The 8,272-nt window shown below is 45.9% G+C and overlaps 1 long non-coding RNA gene across 1 annotated transcript; it reads left to right on the top strand.

Annotated features, from left to right (window-relative positions):
- Positions 1-672: 672 nt before the first annotated feature.
- Positions 673-6,846, top strand: LOC119945722. Its single transcript, XR_005456326.1, has 3 exons — positions 673-757; positions 1,385-1,430; positions 6,674-6,846. It is a non-coding gene; the product is annotated as an uncharacterized LOC119945722 (long non-coding RNA).
- Positions 6,847-8,272: the final 1,426 nt, after the last annotated feature.

Below are 8,272 nucleotides of genomic sequence, written 5' to 3' on the forward strand. Positions count from 1 at the left end.
ATTATTATTACTTAAGCTGTAAGCTTGTTGTGGGCAGAGAACGTGTCTCTTATATTGTTATATTGTACTCTCCCAAGCACTTAATGTAGTACTCTGCCCACAGTGAGCACTCGATAAATATAACTGCCAAACTAACTTAAACTGTGAGCCCCATGAGCGACAGGGACTTTGTCCAACTAATTAACTTGCATCTACCCCAGCCCTAGAACAGTGTTTGACACATAGCGCTTAATAAATACCATTTTTTAAAAAAGGGCTGCCTAGAGGTCAATCTGAGTGGCCTTAGACCTGGAAAAGGCTCCTGCCTTTCCTCTGATTCTCTCATCCCCTCCTTCTTTCTTGTTTTCTTCAGGAGTGCCTACGAAACACATTCAACACGGTCCAATTTGGGTATGACAAAGCAGAGCTTTCTATCAGAAACATGTGTTCGAAGAGCCCTGAGTGAAATCCAATCTACAGAGCTTTCCCCCAAATCTGCACTTTCTCATTTGGCTTGGTTATTAAAGCCATAGTTCAGAGCTGGCTAGCCTTCTCCAAAGATGATGACTAACAATGAAAACATTCTCTGCAGGACTGTCATCATTTCCAAGGAAGTGTAATAAATACTTCACAACTGGGCTTTTTTTTTTCCCAGGGAATGGCCATAAATTAGTTTTCAGTTACAACTTATTAAGCCTCCAAACAACTAGAACGGAGCTTCTGAAGAGCTCTCGACCACCTCAACCTGGAGAAGGAGAGCATGCCTTCCAGAATAATGGTAATAAAAATAATAATAATATTTAAGTGCTTACTTGGGGCCAAGCACTACAGGAGTGCTGCTAGGTAGATGTGCCATAAACAGATCAAATTCAGTCCCTGTCCCACATGGAACCTACAGTCTTAGGGAGAGGAAAGATAGGTATTGAATCCTCATTTTACATTTGAAGAACCTGAGGCACATAGAAGTTAAGTGACTTGCCCAAGGTCACACTAAAGGCAAGTAGAGGAGTCAGAATTAGAACCCTTCTCTCCTGGAGGGTCGGTGGGTCTAAAGCAGCGTGGCCTAGTGGATAGAGTGTGATTCTGGGAGTCAGAAGGACCGGTTCTAATTGTGACTCCCCCACTCATCTGCTGAGTGACCTTGGCCAAGTCATTTCATTTCTCTGTATCTCAGTTACCTCATCGTGGAAATGGGGATTAGTACTGTGAGACTCAAGTGGGACAGGGTCTTTGTTCAACCTGATTACTTTGTAACTACCCCAGGGCTTAGAACAGCATTTGGCACATAGTAAGTGCTTAACAAATACCAGAAACAACAATATGCCATGCCTACCATGAAGTCCTAACGCATATGTTACAGTTCTGAAAGGGTCTACTTGCCCTGAGGTTTTACCTTGCTTTTCAGGAAATGAAGAAGAAACCCCAGCTTCAAGAATTTGGATGGTTCAGAGGTAGGCAATAATAACTCCATTCATTCATTCAATCATATTTATTGAGCACTTACTGTTTGCAGAGCACTGTACTGAGCACTTGGAAGGTACAATTCAGCAGTAAAGAGAGACTTTCCCTGCCCACAACGGGCTTACAGTCTAGAAGGAGGAGATAGACATCAAAACAAGTAAACAGGCAACCTTCATTCATTCATTCATTCATTCATTCAATCATATTTATTGAGCGCTTACGGTGTGCAGAGCACTGTACTAAGCACTTGGGAAGTACAAGTGGCACCATATAGAGACGGTCCCTACCCAACAATGGGCTCACAGTCTAGAAGGGAGAGACAGACAACAAAATAAAACATGTAGACAGGTGACAAAACATGTAGACAGGTGACAAAACATGTAGACAGGTCTAGCTGACAATATTTTTATGTCTGCCTCCCCTGTTACCGTGTAAACTCCTTGCAGTCAGGGAATGAGTCATTTTTTGCGTTACATCTTCTCAAGAGCTCAATACAGTGAACTATACCTACTGACTAGTGGAGAATAGAGATGGGTAGGACATTTCTACTCAGCTACTGTCCACTGCCTTTTTTCCTGAGGGAGTCCAGGTGACTTTTCAGAAACCCGGGATCCTGTGGACTTAAAGCCAGTCAGTCAATTGTATTTATTGAACACTTACTACGTGCAAAGCATTGTTCTAATGCTTGGGAGAGTACACTATAACAATATAACAGACACATTCCTTGCCCACAATGAGTTTAGAGTCTAGAGGGGAGATTGACATTATTATAAATAAGTGACTTTAATCAAGCAGTCAATCAATGGTACCTATTGAGAACTTGATGTAGTCTGAGCACTGTACTAAACACTTGGTAGAGTACAATACAATAGAGAAGGTAGACACAATCTTGCCCTCGAGGAGCTTCCAAACTAGCAGGATTTAAACTCCTCAGGAATCTGAGTCCTACAGCCCTGGGAATTGAAGCACTGCTTTGCACCGTCATTATTTCTTTAAAGCTAAAATTCCAACAGGTAGCCTTATTGATAATAGCCCAGGAAGCAATCCATCAATCGATCAATCAGTGGTATTTAGTATTTACTGTGTGCAGAGCACTATACAAAGCACTAGAGGGTTCTCCTTGTCATGGGGCCCTGCACAAATTCCTCCTAATACCCCCTCGCTCTACACACATACACACACACACACACACACACACACACACACACACACACACACACACACACACACACACACCCCCACCCCCCCCCCCCGATCACACACACATCATTGCTGGGTGTATTGGGGCTAGATCGCCTTATATTCCAAATGGGGATAAGATTCCTTTTTACCCTCCTTCTTAAATTAAGAGACCAGTGTGGGGCACAGACTATGCCTGATCACAGCGCTTAGTACAGTGCTCTGCACACAGTAAGCACTCAATAAATACGATTGAATGAATGAATGATCTTGTATCTACCCCAGCACTTAGAGCATAGTAGTTACTTAATCATGACCATCACTATTTCTTGTCTGCTTCAGTTTGTCTGCTGTCTCTCTCAGCTGTGGGGTATTGGCTTTGAACATCTCCAGATGGTGTTTCCGAGGCAGAAGAGGTGGCTGGGGCCTCCTGATGGGGTTCACCCTAACCGCCCATCATCTTTTTGCCCCCTGGAAGGGTTATAGGATTGTCAGGCCACAGGGTGGACAAGTTCAGACAAGCTAAAAGAAGCAGCATGGCCTAAGGGATAGAGCACAGGTCTGGGAATCAGAAGGACTGTCCATAGAAGTGAGGCAACTTGCTCAAAGTCACACAGCAGGAGGAGTGGCAGAGCAGAGATTTGAACCCAGGTCTCCTATCTCCATGGTTTTCACTATTCCTATTCCTGCCCTGGTCTACACAGACTTAATAAAAGACCCTTTGGTCCTCCTACCAGTGATGCATTTGGGTCTGGGGTGCAACTGGACTGCTCAGTGCCTTTCTGCCGAGGCCCCTGATCTTACTCTCGGCCTGGCTTGAGTTGACTGAGCCAGTGGCTGGGCCCAGAGCATAGCTTCTATGGACATGGAAACAGCTCGTGACCATGTGGCAGCTAGGCCCTTGGGGGGAGGGGGCAAAGGAGGGATGTACTGGGGGATCAGGGTAAACCTTAACTCTTTCATCCCGAAAGACTACATTTCTGGGCAGGGGGCAGCACTGTGTGTATGTGTGAGTGTGTATACACGCAGGGGGAGGAAGTGTCTTCTGAGGTAAAACAGACCCTCAGTTTGGAACAGTTAAGTGCCCTTTTCCCCCCTTTTAGAGAATGGACTTTGAACTTTGTTGGTCCACAATTGTGTATAAAATAGACCAGTAATGTGGTGAAACTCCCCTGGGATGGCCCCAAGGGTGGATGGATTCCTTTAACCAGTGTCTTGTACTTTTTTTTAATGGTATTTGTTAAACGCATACTAGGTGCCAGGCACTTTTCTAAGAGTTGGGTTCGATACTAGCAAATTGGGTTGGACATGGTCCCTGTCCCACATGGGGCTCAGTCTTAATTCCCATTTCACTGCCAAGGTAGCTGAGACATAGAAAAACAAAGTGATTTGTCCAAGGTCACACAGCAGACAAGCAACAGAGCTGGGATTAGAACACTGATCAATTGACTCCCAGGCCCACGCTCTATCCACTAGGCCGCAAAACACATAAATGATCAATGAAGTCAAAATTTTATTAAGGAACTGTCCAGCAGATTGGTCAAGGAACTGTCGGGGGGGAGGGCAGGGGGAGAGGCATACTGTTACCAGGCCGACCATTGCTTCCTTCATTCCTGTCCTCCCCATCATCCTGATAAGCAAATTGATGCTGCTACCTCACCCAGGCCTTCACTCAGAGAAGTAGTGGAAAGAGCCTGGGGCTGCAAGCCAGGGCATTAGGGTTCTTATCCCAGCTCCTCCATGTGCCTGCTCTGTGACTTGGGCAAGTCACTTAATGTCTCTGGGCCTCAGTTTCCTCATGGGAATTAAATATAGGAAAGTAAATATAGAGAAGATACCTGCTCTCCCTATGTATTAGAAAGATATCTTGAATCTACCTCAAGGCACGTAAGTGCTTAATAAATACCATTATCATGATTAAGAACACATTAAAGTAGGCTACTAACAGATAGTAAATGCTCATCAATCCTTTGTAAGGAATATGAGAGTTTGGTGGCAAACATCCCATAATACAAATGTGACAACACCCTCCAAGAACCCCAAACACTTTTCCAGAGACTCCATTTTTCCGTATTTAGGACCGAGAGAGGGGGAGGAGACAGGTGAGGTTAACTCTGGGTCTTATTTGCAGGGCCAAACAAAACACATCAGATCAGGGAAACAGCATGGCCTAGTGGAAAGAGCCTGGGCCTGGGAGTTAAAGGACCTGTATTCTAATTCTGACTCTGCCATATACCTACTGTGTGACCTTGGGCAAGTCACTTAACTTATCTGTGCCTCAGTTCCCTCAGCTGCAAAATGGGGCTTCAATGCTTATTCTCCCTCCTTCTTAGAATACGAACCTCATGTAGGACCTGATGATCTTATATTCACTCCAGCCCTCAGAGAAGCAGCATAGCATAGTGGATAGAGCACGGCCTTGGGAGTCAGAAGGTGATGGGTTTTAATACCTGCTACTTGTCTACTGTGCGACCATGCACAAGTCACTGCACTTCTCTGTGCCTCAGTTACCTCATCTGTAAAATGGGGATGGAGACTGTGAGCCCCATGTGGAACAGGGACTATGTCCAACCTGATTTGCTTGTAACCACCCCAGTGCTTAGTGCAGTGCCTGGTACACAGTAAATGCTTAACAATTACCACAATTATTATTAGTAGTACAGTGCTTGGCACGTAGTAAGCGCTTATAAATCCTACAATTTTTATTTATTTATGTATATTAGTGTCTGTCTCCCCCTTTAGACTGTGAGCTTGTGGCAGGCAGGGAATGTGTCTGTGTGTAGTTGTGTCGTACACTCCCAAGCACTTCGTATAGTGCTTTGCACACAGTAAGTGCTCAACAAATACGATTGAACGAATGAATATTGCTCCCAGATAAAACTGGTGGATTACTCAGCGGCCTCTGGGGAAGATGCTGCCTTTCCTGCCAAAGTCCCGGGAGGGGGAGGGGGAGCATCTAGGTGCCCAGGAGGTGAGTGGGGGCAAAAGCTTCGGCAGAAAAGGGGGTTCGCGGGGTTGCCATCTAGTCTTCGTGCGGGAGCCCCCTCCTTCCTCTCCCCCTCCTCCCCCTCTCCATCCCCCCTGCCTTACCTCCTTCCCTTCCCCACAACACCTGTATATATATGTATATATGTTTGTACGTATTTATTACTCTATTTATTTATTTATTCTACTTGTACATATCTATTCTATTTATTTTATTTTGTTAATATGTTTTGTTTGGTTCTCTGTCTCCCCCTTCTAGACTGTGAGCCCACTGTTGGGTAGGGACCGTCTCTGTGTGTTGCCGACTTGTACTTCCCAAACGCTTAGTACAGCGCTCTGCACAGAGTAAGCGCTCAATAAATATGATTGATTGATTGATTGATTGAGGCGGTGCGGGCTGCGGGCGGCGGCAAAGAGAAAACATTCCTCAACGCCCTGCGCCACCTAGTGGCGAAACACGGACGCTGCCCGGCAACATCTTCCCTGCGTAGTCACTGACCCCCAACCCCGCCGTCCTTGTGTGGAGACACACGTGTGTGTTTGTGTATCTGTGTGTCTGTGTGTCCGTGCTGCACTAATGTCCCTGAGGTGGTCCCCGTCCTGGGACTAATAATAATAATAATGATGATGTGTGCTTTTAGACTGTGAGCCCACTGTTGGGTAGGGACTGTCTCTATATGTTGCCAACTTGTACTTCCCAAGCGCTTAGTACAGTGCTCTGCACACAGTAAGCACTCAATAAATACGATTGATTGATTGATTGATTGATGGCATTTGTTAAGCACTTATTATGTGCCAAGCACTGTTCTAAGCGCTGGGGAAGATACAATAATAAGCGCTTACTCTGTGCAAAGCACTGTTCTAAGCGCTGGGGAGATTACAAGGTGATCAGGTTGTCCCATGCGGGGCTCACAGTCTTAATCCCCATTTTACAGATGAGGGCTCTGAGGCACAGAGAAGTGACTTGCCCAAAGACACATAGCTGATAAGTGGCAGAGCAGGGATTAGACCCCATGACCTTTGACTCCCAAGCCCGTGCTCTTTCCACTAAGTCATGCTGCTCTTCTAGGCCATCGGCGGCAAAAGTTACTGACCAAAGAACTGCCTATGGTGTTTGGTGAGGTGGACTATCCCAGCAGAAACCACAAGAAGTAACTGTTTACCTGGGTGGTGAAGAGCACGGCAGTTACCAAGGTGACCACCTGCAGGACCAAGCCACTGGAGCACAGCACTGGCCACTGGACTGAGGTATCTTCATTCATCAATGTGTCCTGTGTGTAAATGCAACTCAGTGCACTCTATGAAGTGCTACCAGCATGGCCTAGAGGATAGAGTCCTGGTCTGGGAGTTGGAAGGACCGGGGTTCTAATCCCAGCTCTGCCACTTATCTGCTGTGTGACCTTGGGCAAGTCACTTCGCTTCTCTGTGCTTCAGTTTCCTCATCTGTAAAGTGGGGATTAAGACTATGAGCCCCATGTGGGACAGAGACTATGTCCAACCCGATTTGCTTGTATTCAACCCAGCACTTAGTACAGTGCCTGGCACATAGTAGGCACTTGGACAGAGACTATGTTCAACCCAATTTGCTTGTATTCACCCCAGCACTTATTACAGTGCCTGGCACACAGTAGGCATTTTAAAAATACCAAAATTATTATTATTATTATTAGGGTAGGTCCTTAGGGTAGTTCCCGCTTGAGGACTGGACTAGACAACTTTCAAGCTCCCTCCCAGCTGAAGGGCTCTTGCTACTTTCATTCATTTGTTCATTCATTCATTCAATCGTATTTATTGAGCACTTATTGTGTGCAGAGCACTATACTAAGCGCTGGGGTAGATACTAGTAAATCGGGTTAGACACAGTCCCTGTTCCACATGGGGCTCACAATTTTTAATCCTCATTTAACAGATGAGCTAACTGAGACAGAGAAGTGCCTTGTTCAAGGTCATATAGCAGAAAAGTGGCAGAAATGGGCACATGATAAGCACTTAACAAATTATTAATATTGTTGTTGTTGTTAAGGATAGATGTAATTATCCCCATTTTTCAGGTGGGCAAACTGAAGCCCAGAGAGGTCTAGTGACTTGCCTCAGGGCATTCAGTGGAGGCAGGGAAGTCCCAGGACTAGAATCTAGATTGCATTCCCAGGGCATTTCCCGACTGGAGGGAGCAGGTGCAGGGGGTCTCCAAGGATCTCCATCAATTCTGGGCTGAGCCGCAGGGAATTTCTACTGAACTGCTTGACATCCCACCCTCATGGGGCCATATTCCTTTAAACCGATGGCACACTGACGAGTCAGAGGAGAAGAGCTTGGGGTTCAGGGAGGCTGCTGCTGCTGCCACAGCTTTGGCTGGGACTATAATTCCATCGTCTGCCTCTGTGGTCTTGCCATCTTCTGCGGAGAGCCAGATTATATGCTACTCGGACTCTGGAGACAGCTAGTTGTCTTCAATGCTGGCTGGGCTGGGGAATTACACCCTTTTGGGGGCTCGGGGTAGAGGGCAGGCCCCCTCCCATTATTCATCCTCTCCTCGCAGCCCCACAGCAATTATGTTCATATCTGTAATTTTGTTTATTTATATTAACATCTGTCTCCCCACTCTAGACTCTAAGCTTATTGTGGGCAGGGAATGTCTCTGTTATATTGTTATAATATACTCTCCCAT

This window comes from Tachyglossus aculeatus, chromosome 26, assembly GCF_015852505.1.
Source record: "Tachyglossus aculeatus isolate mTacAcu1 chromosome 26, mTacAcu1.pri, whole genome shotgun sequence".
Taxonomy (NCBI): Eukaryota; Metazoa; Chordata; class Mammalia; order Monotremata; family Tachyglossidae; genus Tachyglossus; species Tachyglossus aculeatus.